The following is an 18,655-nucleotide window of genomic DNA, read 5'->3' as shown; positions in this document are numbered from 1 at the left end:
CAAGACGGACCTAGCCTGTCCTCGTGGAACTTACATTCCACAGGGGAAGGTACACTAAGCTTGCAATTGATTACGGGGGTGATAAGTTATGTGGCATTGTGCATTTTTGCTCATCTTAGGGAGGAGATTGAGGCCCAAGGTCAGGAAGGTTTGGGGGTGGGGGCAGCCTGCTCTCTTTAGAGAAGGTCATTTCAGCCCCCAGGTTCTTCTGGTATCTCCTATGTTCACCTTTCATGGACCCGGAGGCTTGGGCCTGGTCAGCATGTCTGCTCATCTTCTGATCTTCCAAATGGCAGACCTGTCTCCCTGCCCCAGGGAAACGATGCCCTTCTTCCAAGTCAAATGCCCAAATTACTCCAACTCCAGGGCCCCATTCCTGTTAGTCTTGGCAGTGCCAGTTCTAGGACTCAAGGAGAAAGCAGTTGGAAGACACAGCCAGCTGCCCCAACTATTCCACCCTCACATGTCACTGACCTGCAAAGGGGCTCATACCTTCCCCTAGGCCTTTTCTACCACACCCACAGATTGCCCTGACCACACCTGTGAGACCTAGTCATGGATCCCTACTGACAATGCCAGCTAGAACCTGGGTAGGAAGTCAGAGGAGCAGCCGCAGGGGAAGCCCAGGCTGGAGAGAGGACTTGGCATGTGGGTACGCTTAGGCCTCAAATGAACACCTTATTCAGTAAGGTGGTGGCATCTCCTTTCTGCCATTTCCATTTTGTTCAGGGCAGAGAGGCTTTCTAGCTAGAGGACTGGTAATGATTGGGGGTTGCTTCAATCCCCAGCTCCTGGGAGATGCCTGGAAAGCCCCAGGTGCCTGCCAGGCCGCCGAACAGCAAGTTTGGGCTCTGTGTCAGACCCCTGTGCCCTGCATGGATATCTACCAAAGACCCATGCAGAAACTGACACCCATTTCCTCTTCTGCCTAACCTGCCACCATGGTAGGCCAGGTGGCACCTGCCCTATCAGCATGGCCCTGTTTTTCAGGATTTCTGCCAATAGAAGATAGGACAGGTCAATGTGGGGCTTCACTAAAGGGAGCTCACCATTTGGGGGGGGGGGGGCGGCGGCATGCCTAGGATCGCCCTGGAAGCCTAGTCTGGCTCAGCTAGAGAGAGGCTCAGAGATTTCTTTCCTACGCCAGTCCTCTCATTTTACAGCTGCAAAAACTGAGGCCTGTTAATTCAGTCATTTTATTAAATACTTTGACTCTTTTATTGAACTCAATGTGTGAAACATTGTGCTAGGTACTGGAACATAGGTATCCCCCACTTTTCAAAAGTTCACTTTATGCCACTTTGCTTTTAGGAAAGAATTACGTTAGTACTAAACAATATCCAAAGAGGATTTTTGCTTTTATGAAAAAAGGCGGAAAAACAATAATAGCATTCAGTGTTTGTTTTGCAGCCAGCCAGTTATAGAGGCAGCATGTACCCAGAGTAGCAAGATTGGCACTGCCAAGCTCCTTCCCTGGGAATAACTCTCAGCATTTCAGCATCAAGCAAACATACCTTTGAACTGTGTCTGTGAGCATCTGTGCTTTATCTCGATTTATTTTGTGCATCCGTTAGCAAGATGTGTCCTACGGTAATTGCTTCACGCCATTTCGCTTACAAAAGGTTTCATAGGAATGTTCTACTTTCAACCTGTACATAGGTTGAATAAAACAAGACCCAGATGGGGGAGTTCAAGAACTTAGCTCCATAAACCCATATTGGGCGCCTAGTTATAGTAGCAGCTAACGAAGTGCTTTCTATCCTGGGCATTTCTGTCCTGGGCATTTTGTATTGTATCACTTGGGTCCTCACTACAATCCCGTTAAGTAGATACTATTATTATTGCTATTCTCCAGGTGAGAAACTGATGTTCAGAGAAGGCAAGTTTCTTGCCTAGGGTCACACAGCCAGACAGTAGTGCAGCCATAAGTCAGGTGTGTAACCTACGTAATTACTTTTACTATGAAGTGTTAAGTTTCCAGGATTGTGTAGAGGCAAAGCTACCATGACCATGGCTGGAGAAGCTCGTAGTCCATGGGGGCACCAGGCATAAACAGGCCACTCAGTGTAGGGAAGGCAGTGCTGTGGCGGCCAGCACAGGCGCTCTGGGGGCACAGGAGCCTCTGACGAGAGGGTAGTATTCTCTCCACAGCGCCAGACTGAGTGTCTCAGCCTCTCACCTCCCCCTCAGCCCCCAAACTTATACCTACGTGCCATTAGATACACCGCCTGTCTAATCCACACAGCTCTGTGTACATGTAGGTATTACAATAACAGCCCTGTAGCTGGCTCACTCTGCCTCCCCCTGCAGGCTCATCTCCCAGCTCAGACTCCAGGACCAATACCAAACCTCAAGTGAGAAGAACGTCAGTAGCTGAGGGCAGGTGCTTAGGACTTCACCTCTCCAAGCCTCAGTTTCTTCATCTGTTAAACGTAGATAATCACACCAACCCCCACCCCACCCCCGTCACTTTTAAAATCCCACTTAATGTATACTGATTGCTCAATAGTACTGGGCACAGATGGAATGCTCTGGAATGTCGACTTGTGACCTGTCTTGAAACCAAACTGCTCACTCTAGTCTCCTAGGTCCTATATGGTTTGACCTCTAGCTGCTTTTCCAAACTCATTTTTTTTTTTTTTTTCACCACTCTGCTTCTATTTTACTACCCTGCTGCCACAAGCCCTCCCTGCAGGAATGTGTCAAGGACATTCTTGCCTCAGGGCCTTTGTACTTGCTGTTCCCGCCATCTGGAATGCTTTTCCCCTAGACCTTGCATCCTGCTCCTTTAGTTTATTCAGGTCACTACTCAACTACCAGCTCCTGTGAGACACCTCCGCTGACCACCTGATTTTAAATAACACACGTATCATTCTGCCCCATCGCTCTGTCCTCTTACCCTACAGAACAACATAATGATTAGACAGACATTTCATTTTATAATTTGTCTGTTGAATTTGTCTCCCTTGATAGAAGATAAACTCCCCAAGGCCAAGATTCTTTTGTAGGACCTGCTCAGCAATGTATTCCTGGTGCCCAGAACGGTGCCTGGCACGTGTGCTCCACAAAATAGACGGATGAGATTATTTCTTCATAATCATTTATTTTGGTAATTGGGCCGTTGATTTTACCCTGTGCTTATGATCAGGTCTTGGGTCTGAGTTCATATGAGGGAGCTGCCTGGCACCTCACCTCACCTCACTCTTTTTTAAAAACTTTTATTGGGGAGTATTGGGGAACAGTGTGTTTCTCCAGGGCCCATCAGCTCCAAGTCATTGTCCTTCAGTCTAGTTGTGGAGGGCGCAGCTCACAGGCTCATGTGGGAATTGAACCGGCAACCCTGTTGCTCAGAGCTGCGCTCTAACCAACTGAGCCGTCTGGCTGCACCAGGCACCTCACTCTTCTGAACTTCCAGAGCCTGGGAGGCCACTGCCCAGGTCACCGTCATCTCTGATGCTCCTCAGGCTGTCCCAACTCTAATTGTGCCCTATTCCCAGTTCTTCCAGCTGCTGTGCCAGCCGCACCCTGACTGGTGGGGCTTGGGCTGAGACCCGAGAGCCTGCAGGATGGAGCCATCGGCATCTGCTACTGTTCCCCAGTGTGAATCCCCTGCCCTCGCCAGGCCCGGCTGCCCACCAGCGTCACCAGGGATATCCCTCTTCATGCCTGGCTCATTCTTGTCTCTACACCTTTGCTCGTGCTGTAGCCTCTATTTCAGTAGTGCTCTCCTCCACTGATTAAAATCCTGCTCACCTTAACACTGCAGCTCAGGGGGCTTCTCTGTGAAGTCTTCCCAGACTTCGTGTGATATGGTTACAAGGCCTCATGGAAAAAAGGAACAGAGGTTATAGAATCAGTCAGGGTTTAAGTTCTGATTCAGTAACTCTCTGCTCAGTGTTTCTCTGCATCTTCAGCACCCAGGCATCACTACACAGTAAATCCTCCTCCTGGGATAGGATCATGTTCTCAATTAGGACTGTAGATAAGAATCACCCCCTTCCTATTTTATAGCTAAGAAACCCAAGGCCCAGAGAGAGTGACTGGCCCAAGGTCACGCAGCCACGTACCAATAGATAGGACTATAACCTGTGATAGGACGGGCCTACCTCCCTGCCCCACAGTATGCCCATCCCCAAAGTTTCACTCCTGGATGAGGCTCTCCGGGTCATTATTTCAGGGGTTTAGCCCTGATTCTGTGTGGCTGCTGGTTCAGCTCAGCCCTTGGGCTCCAGTTTTAGTAATTGCATTTATGTACCCATTCATTCATTCATTCCGTCTCACTTTGGACATTTCTTCCTCTCGGAAGCCTTCTTGGACACTGCCCACACCCCATCCCTACTCTTTGCACCTCTAAGGCCCTGTTTCCAGAATGTAAGCAAGCAGAGGATTGCGTTGATTTGTCTGTCTCCTTCTATAGAGGGGAGACCCAGGAAGGCAGGTGCCGTGTGTTGTCCTGGCTGTATGCCCCTTACCTGACATCTGTTGGCTGCTCAGTTAATGGTTATTGAATAAATGAATTATTAATCGCCTACTATGTGTCTGGAGTTATGCCAACTGACCCTCAAGGATCTCACCATTATGAGGAAGAGGTATGTGGGCAGACACGAGATTAGACACACGATTAGGATAAAGGGTAGCTGTGAGCGCTGCCCCATAGAAGGAAGCCCAGGGCCCGTGGGGCTGCAATGAGGCGCATCTAGTTCCATCTAGGTCATGGGTATTTGTGGGGACAGAGCCAGGATTGCAGTTTCCAGGCTCTCGCCCTCACATGGAAAGGTGTTCACTCGGGTAGTAAATGGCTGTCAACTGTGATTGGATGGCCATCAGCTGTGGCTAGTTGGCCATCAGCTGTAACCAGTGAGCCATTGGCCACTAATATAACTGCTGTGGCTAGGCTAGCAAGCGCGGATTGCAGCTAGCAAGTGGGGTGGGTTGGTTGGCAGAGAAGTAGATTGTGGATCGTGTGGCTCCTGCTTCCTGTGTCTCCATCCCAGACGCCAGCGAGACTATAGTGGTATGACTCCCCTATCTATGGCTCCATGGGTGTTCCTTTTTAGTATATGTGCTGCCGAAGCGAGCACTGTGGGTGTTCCTTTTTGTCTTCACCATGTCCTGCGTTCTTATGAGGGGAGCGGGACCTGAGACCCCACCTGACAGCCGGTATGGCATGCACTCAGGGTTATTATATTCAGTAACACACAACTTCACACTTACATGGTCAAAGACACCAAGCCGTTTATAAAGCATCTTATCAGCACGTGCGTGGGCACAGCACCCCACACACCAACTCCCTGCAAAATGAGCTGACCCCTGAACTGTCTGTGTGCAGTCTTTCTCTACTCTCATGTCCCTAGAGCACTCCACTTTTAGCTCCTCATCAGACAGCACACTCCCTCCAACCCCCACCCTCTGCCAAACCCCGAGGCTACCTGTCCCCCTTCCGTTCGTTCCTCCCTCTGGCACACGTGGACAGAAGGCTAGGACCACCCTTGGGCACCTGGCCAAGGGAGGATTTGGACTCAGGCCGTGAGGCTCACCCGTCTTTTCCTCCCCACCCCTCTTCAGCTTCACTTAATTCCAGGACAAAGCCCTGATCAAACGTGCAGCAGAGAATAGAGAGGCAGAGCCAGAGAGAGGTAAATAGAAAATGAGCAAGCTCCTTCTCCTTGCTACAGCCCAGCAGCTAATGGCAGTAAACTCTCCATGTTCCTACAACTTACTCAGCTTCTTTCGTTAGCCAACTTGGCTGCCAGGTGCAGGAGGAAGAGGAAGAGCCAGGGGCCTGACTTCCTCTTAGAGCCTCCCAACTGCTGCCTGCAACCTCAAGAGTTATTGAGCCAGCTCTGCCGGGTTCCTAGGGGTGACAGGGCCCAGATTCCTGCTTTGGGTGGAGAATGCCAGGCTGGGCTGCTGGGGAAGATGAGAGGGGAGACAGGCCTGCTGAAAATTGGGGAGGAAGCCCTTACACCACAGACTTGTATGGCCATCAGAGGCCTTGAGGGAAATCCAGTGTTTCAAGTGGGAACATGAGACCCAGAGCGGTGGGCAGTTTACCTGACTCCACACAGGGGGCTCACATCTCAGAGTTGGGGTTAAAACCCAGGTCTTTCCTGCTCCCTTAAGATGGAAATCATTGCTCTCGTTTTCCACCCCACCTCCCAAATCTGATTCCCAGCTTCCTTGCCGTGCACTCTTGCTATAAAACCATGAATGGCTCCTCACTGCCTATGCGATTGATTCCACATTCCTCAGATTTGCATTTCACCCTTGACACATACCTTCCCCCTGTCCTTTCTCCACTCTCCCCCTAACAAGCTGTATCCTGTCTGCCTCGTGGCCTTTTGCCTGCTGCTCCCTTTGCTTGGAAAACTTGTTCCTCCTTCCCCATCTCCTGGTGGAGCCTTTTCTGTGAAGGCTTAGTCATCACTCCAGATGAAATCAATCACTGTCTGCCTCATAGTTAGAATTCACCCGATCTCTTAGCTTCTTCTATTCACTTATAAACTCCTTAAGGACGATGATGATCTCTTATTCATCTTTAAATCTCCCACCACATTGAACACAGTTCCATACCTGCATTAAGTGTTCAGTCAGTGTTTACTCATCAAATGAAGGGATGATGGAACGGGACACGTAACAATGGTTTAGATACCGACGCCCTGCAATTCTCAGGTACTCCTTAGCCATTACCCTTTGAATCTTCACTATAATCCTGAGTGGTACATAAATAGTGTCTCCATTTAGTGATGAGGAAGCTGAGACTCACAAAGGCAAAGTAACTTGCTCCAAGTTACACAGCTAGAAATTTCCTAAGCTGTGATTCGATTCCAAGTCTGTCTGCCCCTAAAGTCTGTGTTCATTTCACCTGCTCAGAGCACATCTGACTATAAATGCCCTCTGAGGCTGATCGCCTCAGACTTCTCATGCCCACCTCAAAATCCATCATTCAAAGAGAGTCTGGGGTGACTGCAGTGTTTTCCGCACATGGGTATTCCCCTCCCCCATCAGGCTAAGTGAAACGTCTTTGTTGCCACGTCACCACCTGTCTCAGATCCTCATAGGCGGTTGCCAGGGGCTACCTAGTCGGTGGTTCAGAACCTAATTCCTGGAGCCAGACTAGTGGGTTCAAATCCCAGCTCTGCTACCTAGTAGCTGTGTGACCTTGGGTAACTTACTTAACCTCTCTGTGCCCAGGTCCTCATCTGTAAAATGAGGATCTCAATAGAACCTACCTCAAAGGGTTACAAAGCTCTTTGAAGCAGTGATTGGCTCACGGTAAATACTCTGTGTGTTTGCTCTCATTATTATCCAGATTATTATTGTCCTCTTCTGAGATACAAGTCCGAAAGGGTTTGCTTTCTCCCTTCCCTTTCTGAAAAGAGTGGTCTCCAATTTTTTCTGTGTGTTCTTGACGTCCCCTCCCCCATACTCTTAGGCCTCCTGTGTAAGATAAGGAAGCAATATTGGGCATGGAGAACAGCTCCAAGGAAAGCCAAATCAAAGTGACTTTTGTGGTGACAAATGCTTAATAATAACTTTACAAATCCAGTCCAATTACTATGAATAACAGCCTTCTTCTTTTTTGTATGGATACTGCTCCCGTCTCCCAGAGAGCACACAGTTACAACTCTGAAATCCACCCAAAAGAATCATTGCTGGGAAAACAAGCTAAAAATAACCCCAAAGGAAGCAGCACCAGCTCAAAAGCAGTGTTTTGAAGATGGGGGCGTCTACGGAACCTCTTCTGTTGCTTCTGGGGTAACAGATTCTAATTTTTAAATTCAGAATTGCTGTGGGAGATGTTGTCCTGTCCTCCTGGCCCCCCAGAATGGCACCCCAGGTCATCAGTGTGTACCCTGGCATCTGGCCTCGTGCCATCTTCTGGTAGCCCAAGGAGGGCTGTGGCAGGTTGGGACCCCACGCCAGGTCCCACTGCTGGCGTGCTTACTGCCCTGTGGGACCTGGGCTCCCTTTCCCCTGTTGAGGGCCAGGATCCCTGAGCTGGCTGGGCTGCCCCTTTGCCCTGTTCTGTGAGTTGGTCTGACCCAGGGCCGCCGCCCTCCACGGCGGGTCTCTGTGCTGGACGCTCTGCTAGGAGCTTCACCTACACAGCCTCATCACCTTCTCCTCAAGGCAGCTCCCATTTTTCAGGTAAAGAAAGGCGGCTCTGAGAGGCTGAGTCACTGGTCCAAGGACACGTAGGGAGGGAAGCATGGGGTTTGAATTCAGATCAGGTCTGCCTGATGCCCCAAATCACCAAAGTTCCTTTAGGAAGCCCTGAATTGAGGGGCTCTCCTTCCCCAAGGCCCCACCAGTGGGGGAGCAAAAGCGCACTCAACATGTCACAGAGACCATGTCTGTCCTTCAGATGGAGTTTCCCGAGTCAGGTGCTTAGTCTCTGCCACCAGGGAGGGCTGTGTCTCCCGTTTAAACCTACGGGATCCCCAAGGCAGGGAATGTGTCTAAGACTGGGCTTTCCACCATCAGAAATGGGATTCCGAAGGGCAAGACTCCCTGCTCATCTGGGACTTCCCCCAAACAAGACTGTCTTCCTTCAGGCTGGAAGAGGCCCCAAGTCAGGGGCCCTCTCTCCCCTCTGACTGAGGGCTGCCTCGTGGAGGCAAGGGGCTCCCCTACCTCAGCTGAAGCTGCCACATCAGGCAAGGGGCTCCCCTACCAGGGACCTCTCCCTCCTCAAACCAGATCCCATTAAGACCCTGTCTTGGTCTCCCTTGCCCCCTGCTTGCCACTTTCCTGGGATCTCAGAGTTCTGGCTGGCCAGCGACAGCCCGACTAATGGGAAGGGCAGAGGCATAAACATGGGGCTCCCCTTGGTGGGACCAAGGCTGTTTTTCTCCTCCCGAGGAGATGAATGCTTGTCCCTGGGAAGTCTGACGGCTTTTCTTCCTGAGAGTGCCGCAGTTCCTCTTGATTGAAATGTGTCCCTGTAGGGATGAGGCCGGCTCCGGGGAGGGGGGCTTCTGGTCCCCTTGCCTGACCTGTAGGCTCCAACCATCTGGGGAAGATAGATGACGTTATTCCAAGCCAAGATGATGCAAGCAAGGTCAGAGTGAAGTGTTTAATTGGAATGTCAGGGGCTGGGGCCTGGCTCTGCTGGGATGATTGATTTCTGCGTGGTGCTTGTCAAAGGCGCAGCCACGCCAGGGGGAGGAGGCGCGGGGGGAGTCTGCGAGTGACCCTGGGGAGGCTGGGGTGGTGGGAGGCTGCCAGCCCCTGTGCATTCTGCAGTGAGGGCTTCTGCATGTGTTAGTGGCTATGCCTCCTGCAAAGGAGAAACTGAGGCACAAGGAGAGAGGGTGATGTGATGGGAAGCATTATTGGTATGGGACATCCGAGCTCCAAACCTCAGCCTTCAATTCTGGCTCACAGCTCTGTTTCCCTTTTGCTCTCAATCCCTTCTAGTCCCCTAACCAGTGTGACCCCTCCCTGTGCTGAAAGGAGGGTTGGGAAAGAGGGCGTGGTTGTCCCCTGACACAGACAGAACGTGGCCCATCCTACAGCCTCCCCTAAGCTCTCTGGCTCCAGCCTACTGAGGACCAGCTGGATGGCAACACAGTTTGGAGGCCACTGCCCCTCATCTGTGCTGGACAGGAACTCTTCTCATTGTCCCCAGAGACTAACAAGTCATTCCCATGTGGCAGAAAGCTGGGCATGGGGTCACCCCACGAGCAACCCTCTTACCTCCACCGTGGTTCTGTTGCAGGAGTTGAGGGAGAGCTGGGGGTGGGCAGCCAGCAGAGCCCTGTCCACTCGCCTCCTGTCTTAGAAAGCTGCCTGCAGGGCGGTGCTGAATGAGGCCAGGGCAGGGAAAGTGAGGTGTTCCTGGGTGTAAACAGCAATGGTGAGTGTGCTCACTCTCCTTGCCTGGGCATAGGAGTGAGTGGAGGGAAAGAACAAGCTGGGCAGGTGGCTGGGGAAGGGGAGCTGATGCTGCAGAGAGAGGGGTGACACACAGGGCTCAGGATAAAGGAATATCTGGAGGTGCGCGGCAGGAGGAGATGGGATGGTGAAGATCTGGAGCCTGGACCTGTGGTTTGGTGTGGAGTAACCTGAAGGGGAAGGTGGGATGGGAGGCCTGGGCCGGCAGGGGGTAAAGAGAAGGCCCTGGACGTGAGGTGGAGGGGGGCTGTTGTCTCCAAAGCATACCCACTGTTGTACATCTCAGCCTCGGATGGTTGGATGCAGGGTGTTCTATTTTACTGTGAACACAATCACCACCATCACCACCACCATCATCATCATTATCACAGTATCACCCTCACCACCACCATTATTATCACCATCATCACCACCATCTCCATCATCAGGGTCACCATTATCACCACTCATCCATCATAATACTTGTTCTGCACCCCCATGCCTGCTTGATGCTTTATGATTTCTTCCAAAATACTTTCACATTCTTTTTCCTTAAATAAGAAATTAGAGGGCTTGTGAAGCAGGCAGAATTGCTCTGATTATTTCCATTTTACAGCACAGGAAACTGAGGCTCAGCGATGGTAAGTGACACGCCCAAGGTTAAATAGCATAGTCATGGTGAAGCTATTACTCGGAGTTCTTGTCCATGGACCCAAAGCTCTGCCTGCTTCCTCTCACTGCTGTGGAATCACCATTGTCCTTTCTCTCCTGCTCCTCCTCCTCCTCCTACTTGGCATTAGCATGAACGGGAGGAAGAGTCCAGCTTTGATAAAGCTGGAGAAGCTTCAGCCGTAGTAGTACAAGCCCAAGTGTATACCCAAGGGCACATCCCTTCCCCTTGCTGGGCTCCAATTTCCTCATTTCCACAAGTACATTGCAGGGCCTGATGAAGTATAAGGGTTCTGTCTACCCTGCTTGTCTGTGATGGTGCCACAGAAAAAATCATAGAAGCAGAGAAAGAGCTAGAAAAAGACAGTGAGATGAAGATATAGACACATGCAGACGAAGACAGAGACCCAGAGAGACCTAGGAAGACCTAGCTGAAAGACTCATTAAGATGCAGGAAGATAGAGAAATAGAGACGGACAGAAAGCAGGAGAGGGGCTGCAAGCACGTCAGAGGAGATTTAAGAGGCCAAAGCCTGGGAGGAAAGGTAGCATGAAGCAGCGACTGCTCTGTGGTGGTCTCTACACAGGGCCCCTGCCCAGTTCCAGAGGGAGGCCTGCCTACAGGAGGGGCGGCCCGTGCAGCTTCCGGGTGCTTCGGGAGGGCCTGGCTGTTTGTGTTTGAGTGCATGTGTGTGCGCCTCTGTGTGTGGAGTTGTAGGCTTCGGAACGCTTGTGCTTGGACACCAGGAAGGATGTTGGGACTCCGCTCGTGGCCTTCTACCTCCTTACAGCCTGGCCCTTGTGGCAGTGAGGCTGCTGATTTGGCTGCCTCTGGCCTTGTCACAGGAAGTCCAGAAAAATGGGATGTGGTGGAAGTGGGGTTATAGGTTTAGGCTGCTTTCATAAGGGAGCTGGGGTGATGCCTGTGGGGGCTCCCCACTCCCTTGCAGAGAGTTGGGGTGGTTTCTTCCTCCTGCAAGCACCCTGGTCAGCACTCAGCCACAGAGGCTTTGCAACACGGGACTGGATAGGGCTCAAGCTCAGCTCAGATGCCATCTCACAAAGTGACTCTGAGCAAGATTCTGGCTCCTGTGTCCATGAAGAGGAAGGGATGGGTGAGCGCTGCTTCCTGCGAGTCTGGGAACTGCACTTCTTTAGTGATTAGCTCCCATTAGTGCACTCCAGACCCCAAAGCCCCCGCTTTTTGGGGCAGAGGGGCCATGGCTGCCTCCTTGTTGAGTGACCCAGCAAGCCCTATTCAGCCAAGCACTCAGTGGGACCATCACTCCCACCTTTGCATAATCTGTGTGTGTGTGTGTGTGTGTGTGTATATGTATATATATATATATATATATGAATACTGGGGAGCAGTGTGTTTCTCCAGGGCCCATCAGCTCCAAGTAGTTGTCCTTCAATCTAGTTGTGGAGGGGGCAGCTCAGCTCCAAGTCCAGTTGCCGTTTTCAAACTTAGTAGTAGAGGGTGCAGCCCACCATCCCATGCGGGAATTGAACCGGCAACCTTGTTGAGAGCTTACGCTCTAACCAACTGAGCCATCCGGCCGCCTCTCTGGAAGCTCAGCGGCAGCTCGTTGTCTTCAATCTAGTTGTGGAGGGAGCAGCTCACTGGCCCATGTGGGAATTGAACTGGCAACCCTGTTATTCAGAGCTCCCGCTCTAACCAACTGAGCCATCTGGCAGCTCTTGCATAATCTGTTTAATTTACAAAGCCAGCATTAGCACTTCCCTTTTTATTTTTATTTATTTATTTTAAACTTTTATTTATTTAAGTGTTTTTCCAGGACCCATCAGCTCCAAGTCAAGTAGTTTCAATCTAGTTGTGGAAAGTGCAGCTCACAGTGGCCCATGTGGGGATCAAACCAGCAATCTTGTTAAGAGCACCGTGTTCTAACCAACTGAGCTAATCGGCTGCCCCTCACTTCCCTTTTTAGAATCGCTCTCTGGCTTCCCATCGCCCCAGAATAGAGTCCAGGTGTTTCCACCAAGGCCCCTGGAACTGCTGGCTGTGCTGATACCCGCCTGAGCCCCACCCACACCAAGCTCCTCTTTGCAAAGCCCCCCTTGAAGGGGCAGCTGCAGCTCTCCTCCCACACCCCCCCTAAGTTTCAGCTGGCTGGACCTGGGGTGGACCTAACTCAAGGGCAGGCAACCCAAACCAGCAGGGGACTAGAGAGTATGAAAGAGTCCAGGGAAATGAGTCAGGGTTTTAAGGGGCCATGGCCAACACAAGCTGAGAGGAGGCATTAGCTAGGAGGCAGCAGAAGCTACAGGTAGGAGGCTTGGCGGGCCTGGGCTCTGAGATCCCCAGAGATCTCTCGCTCCCAGGTGAGACAACCAGTCTCACATGTTTTCTCCCATCGGTGGAGGGAGGGACCCAGCAAAGCAACATGAAACACGTGTTCCCTGCTCGTGTTGCACCCATTTTCCCCACTCACTACTTTCCTCTAGTTTTATACCTTGTGCTCTAGCCACAGAGGCCTGTGTTCTCTGAATGCATTGTGTTATTAGCTGCTTTGCATGTGCTGTGCCCTTTGCCTGGAATGCCCCCTCCCAGCTGTTCCCAGGGCACTCATCCCTCAGGTTGCTTCCTCCGGGAAATTTTCCTGACCACCGCCTGCCTCACTTGCAAAGTCAGTCACGCGTTCCTCTGGCCCATCTGCCCCTGCAATTGCCCCACAGTGTTTGGTTCCTGTCTGTCTTCCCCTTTAGACTGAGAACTTGCCAAGGGCCGAGACCTTGTCTTTCATCTCAGCATCCCCAGATCCTGGCACAAGGGCTGGCTTGCAGGTAGCATTAAAGTTGTGTTGAACAAGTGAATGACTTCAAAAGTTCCTGCATTGACATCGGGAATGTGGCAGGAAGACCAGGTTAGGGTGGGCAGGGGAAAGAAGGTGGGTAAGGTTTGGCAGAATTTGGGCTGTCCGTGAATTTGGACACAGAGGCGCCCAGGACAAAAGGGGCGTATGGACCTGGAGCTCAGGCGCAGGTCTGGACCAGGGAGAGATTTGGGAGCTGCACACTTGTGGGTGATCGCTGGAGCTATGGGGTAACGAATGTGCTCGGGGAGAAAGAATAGGGAGAGAAGATAAGGAACTTAGCAAGGGTGGGCTTGAGGAGGACAGACTCGCCCCTTCTCCAGCCACGTGAGCTGGGTGCTTCCCACCAGTCCTTCCGGGGCCAGAAGCAGCCATATTTTGAGGAGGAGGGAGCTACTCAGGATGAGGGTATCTATGTTGCTGAGAACATCTGTGTGTATCCCTGCAGGCCCTAGGTTTCAGTAGATCACTGTTTTCCTCATTAATGAGCATGCAGACCAGCCACTGAGATTTTCTTTGGCTCACCCTCTGCCAGGTAGCCGGCCTCCCCTTCTCTGCTTCCCCATGGCAGGCACCACCAGCAAGGGTTGGGTCAGCCTCACTACAAGGCATGATGGGACTGTGGAAACCTGATAACAACTGGAGAAAGGCAGGATGGGATAGAATGAGGAGGGGGCAAGGCCAGGCTCAGAGGCTGGGGCAAGGGCGGAGGATGGGTCTTTTCAGTGCTTTTGCTCTTGTGAGAAATATCTACCATAAATGTGGTGCCCTCTCTGTGCCAGGCATGGTGGCAGGCAGGATATAGGTGTTATCCAGTATCTTTTCTGGCAGGGAGCTTCCCCTGGTTTAGAAATGGGGAAACTGAGGCTCAGAGAGGATATGACTGTCCCAAAGTCACACAGCATTAAGTTGCAGAGCCAGTGTTCAAATCCAGGCCTCTGGGACTCCATAGTCCATCTACTTCTGGAAAGCTGCACTGGGAGGGAATGTTGCACAGGACTGGGCATGCTTGCCACAGAGGCTGGATCCACCCAGGAGTTGTGGCAGCAGGGCGCAGGGCGCCCTAGTCATGTCATGGCTGCCGCATCTTCCCTCCTTTTAGTTGTCAATAGTACTGCTATCCAGTCATGTCTAGCTGCCCACCCATCCTCTCCTAGAGGGTAGGATTGCACGGCCGGATCCCCTCAAGTAGGAGTCTGTGTTATTTCTGACTCCTGACCTGTGAGCAGAATTGACACCTGTCACATCCAAGCCAAGCACTTAATCGCCAAAGTGCGATCAAGCAGGGTAGAGACACTGGCGCCGGGAAAGATGTCAGCTGCTCAGCCATAGGTCTGGGCCCTGGTGGTGACTGGGAGCAGAGCCCCCTGCTGGCCTGTTATGATGGATATCAGTGCGAGTGAGAAAGAAACTGGTTTTCAGCGGCTGAGATTTGGGGGTTACTTGTTACTGCAGCATACTGTAGCGGATCCTGATGGAGACATAGCTTCTCATTGCTGGAAAAAGGTAGGAAGGTCTGTTTGCTTCTAAGGCTCTGGACTTGTTGGCCCTGAGCACTTCTTCAGTAGGACCCCAGGGTATTCGGATATTCCCACCAATGCTGAATTGAGATCCCAATGCTGCTCTGAGCACAGAATCTGACCAACAAGGTTTCTGGGAGCTTCCCAGCTCCGTGACTCTGCCCTCACTGTCTGTAGGTAGTTCCATAGTTTACAATGCTCATGAAGAGGCCTGATGTCTCTGAGTGAGACACAATCATTCCCACGTCACAGATGGGGAGAATGGGAGCCAGAGGGGTGAAGGATCTTGGCCAAGACATCGGTTATTTGAGTCACAAACCTGGGAGTGGAATCCCAGTTCTTGGCTCTAGGCCCCTTGCGTTTGCACACCTTGGACCCAGAGTAAGGCCTAGATTCCTAGGAGAGAATTCAGACCAGAGAAGAGGTCTTGACAGTCAGTGAGAAAAGCCCTTGCAGGTGGGGAGAGCAAGAGTCACAGGGAGAAACCCCAACATCACTCAAGGGTCCTGTAGTTCATGTAGAGGGTGGCTGGGGAGGAAGCAGGCCACGAAGGCAGGCAGGGCTTGCTTAATTTGGCAGCGACTCGGGAACCACCTCCTGCTTCCCCCTTACTGTGGAAATTTGTGTGCCTCAGTTTCCTCAACCACAAAGTGGAGATAGTAACAGGACCTCTCTTTCATGGTTGTGATGAGGATTAAATGAGATAGTATATCATGAAAGCACTTAGAACAGTCCCTGGCTAGCAGAAGTGCAAAGGAAGTTACCTGCTCTTCTGTCCTCATCATTCTCATCATCAGCATCCCCATCCCCATCCCCACTACCACCATCGTATCGTATTCTATGACTTCCACTCTCTGGGCCTCAACTTCCTAACTTATGAAATGGGGACAGTAAGTGTATGTAAACTTTGTGATAATTATAGGTAGAGTTTACTGAGTGTTTACCATGTGCTTGGTACCATGCTAACTTCATGATCTCTTTTAATCCCCCCAAGATAAGCTGATCAGTGGCAGAATCAGGATTCTAACCAAGGCGTTGGGCTCCAGAGTGAGTCTTTTAACCACTGCCCCATACATTTTATACTTACTTTGTAAGGCCTCCCAGGTGGTGGTGCAGGGTAGGATGTGATGCTGTGGGGTGTATCTAGGCCTTTGAGAAACTGTATTTGTGCTGATGTGCAAGTTTTGTAAGTTCATGACAGGTAGATGCTGGTGTATGCACATGTGCTTGAGTGGGCACGTGATGTGCTATCTAGAGTATAACTTGGTCCCTGTGACAGGTCATGTATATGCGTTGTGTATGTGTTGTTTAATCTATGATTATTGGTCTCTGTGTGTTTACGTATAAGTCATTTGTACATTTGTGGGTGCGATGCCTTGTAAACTGACTGTGTGTGTGAGTGAGCTATTGGGTTACTGTGATGTATTTGTAATGATACATGAGCTATGTGGTCTGGTTGTGTATGTGATAGTGTGGCGTGTGTGTGTGTGTGTGTGTGTGAGAGAGAGAGAGAGAGAGAGAGAGAGAGAGAGAGAGAGAGAATTGGCATCCAAGGTACTCTGCGTTTGTCTGGCTGTGAGTGTATGGTGGGTACCATGGGTGTGTGCTCACATGTGTATCTATCTATGTGAGAACCAGTAAGCTGTTTGTGTGTATGTAATTATGTCTCCATATGCAGGGTGCTGGTATGTGTGAGCGTATATGTGCCAGTGGGCTGAGTGCCCTGTGTGTGTCACTGACAGCCAGAAGGACGGTGCAGCGGGGGTTGGGGGAGCTATGAGTTAGACGGTTAAAACAGGCTTCCTGGCTGGCCTAGGTCCAGCTCCCTGCTCCCAGCCTCTGCAAACACTGCCTAGCAGACGGGCTGAGTTTTTACACACGTGGAAACAACCCTCTAAATATTTACCCACCAGACTGGTGGAATGGCCTGCTTCCCTTCCCTGCCTTCCCTCTGCAAGCAGAGCCCCAGTGTGGGCTCAGCTTTCTGACACTCTGACCCTCCCTGGGGCTTAGCCCAGCACCCCTGCTGCCTCCCAAGAGGCAGTGAAGAGGGAAACAGAAAGCATGAAAGCAACCAAGCTCTAATCCTGGGTTGCACCCATTTGCACAGCCTTCCTATCTGCCTTCACCTCCACTCAAATGAAGAGACGGACTCATTCACACATGTGCTCACCTGACTCTTATGCTCAGGTACACTTGAACTCATAGCCTTACCTCTTTCCATGCACCCCGACCTCCTTTCTGACCTCTGCCCTTCATCCTCACTCTGCTCTCAGCCCCCACCCATTGCCATCGATCCAGCCTCCTCTTCTTCCACCCTCTCCAGTTCCAGAAGCTTCTCATACTGCTCAGCCTCCTCCCACCACACTCACCCTACTCTAGGACTGTGGGCAGCTCACTCTTACTTCTTCAGGGCCAGGAGGTTCTAGCACAGCCAACAAGAAACTCTGTCCATGGTCCTGAACCATGATACCTCCAAGGCACTTTCCCAACTCCGTCTTGGGACACAGGTGGGAACTCTTATCCAGAAGTTTTCAGGAATTCTGAACTGACTGAAAGAGTAAGTAGTAGGAGAAATAAGATTGCATATGCATGCATGTACACATACAGACTATCTCTGAGAGAGAAACGAGAGACAAAGAGATAAAGAGGGACAGAGAGACAGACGGAAAAGGGGAGGAGGATGGAGAGAGACAGAGAGAGAGAGACAGAGAGAGAGAGAGAGAGAGAAGAGAGAGAGAGAGGAAAAGAGAAGCCACTGGAAAGTCAGAAATGCTGAGAGATTTCCAGAGAGGAAAAAAATGGCTTTTGTTTTGACACCTCTTGCATATAATCCTATTTAATAAGAAGGCATATTATTTTCCTCTGGGAAGTTGGAAAAATACATGCCCCTTGATTCTATCTTTTGGAACAACAGCTAATTAAGGGTAACCCTCAGATGTTGCAACTCCTTGCTGGGGCCAATATTCATTTAAAAGGAGAGGCTGGCATAATCTTGTGCCCACATTGAGGATCCATGTGTGGCCCTAGTGCCCTTCTTAATCCAGGGCTGGCATCCTGACAGGTCACTGTCTTCACATGTCATCCAGGTCTGCTAATCCCTCACCTCCCACACCTGCCCTGGGTGAACAGGATTTTTAAGGTCAGACATCATCTGAAGAAGGCAGGAAACAGGCAGACGCTGTGCTGGCTGCCTGACCATGTTTGACATCAAGATACGTCACTTGGCTCATGTTCCTTCTTGCTACCCATTGCGCTGGCTTCTCCCACACTCACAGGTGGTTCATGTGGATCAGTTTTCTGCTGCCTCAGTTCTCAGGCATCTCAGGCATGTGCTGTGCACTCTGCTAGACACATCGATCCCATTTAAACCTCACAATCACCTTGGGAGGTGGTGGTTATTCCCATTTTACAGATCAGGCAGTTGAGGCACAGAGAGGTTTAGGAACTTGCCTGCGGTCCTGCAGCTAGTAAATGTCTGAGCCAGGAGTCTGGCAGCCTCTTTGAATAATAGCATCTCCTTGAGGGTTGGGTGTGGTACATCTGCTGGCAACTCTCCAAGTAGCACTGTGTGGTTGTGAGATAGCATGCATTTCAAAGTTAGGAGTCCTGGATGTGACCCTGGGGGTTTCCACATGTTCTGGCAGATCCAGTTGGGGCTTCCTCAGGCTGGCTGCCCCTTCTTGGGTCCTGGGCAGGGATACCCAGGGAAGTCAGGGGAGGGAGGAGGCAGCAGCAGCCCAGCCTGGGCAGG

The sequence above is a fragment of the Rhinolophus sinicus genome, linkage group LG15 (assembly GCF_036562045.2).
Source record: "Rhinolophus sinicus isolate RSC01 linkage group LG15, ASM3656204v1, whole genome shotgun sequence".
In the NCBI taxonomy this organism is placed as follows: Eukaryota; Metazoa; Chordata; class Mammalia; order Chiroptera; family Rhinolophidae; genus Rhinolophus; species Rhinolophus sinicus.
Note: the sequence above shows the minus strand (reverse complement) of the source record.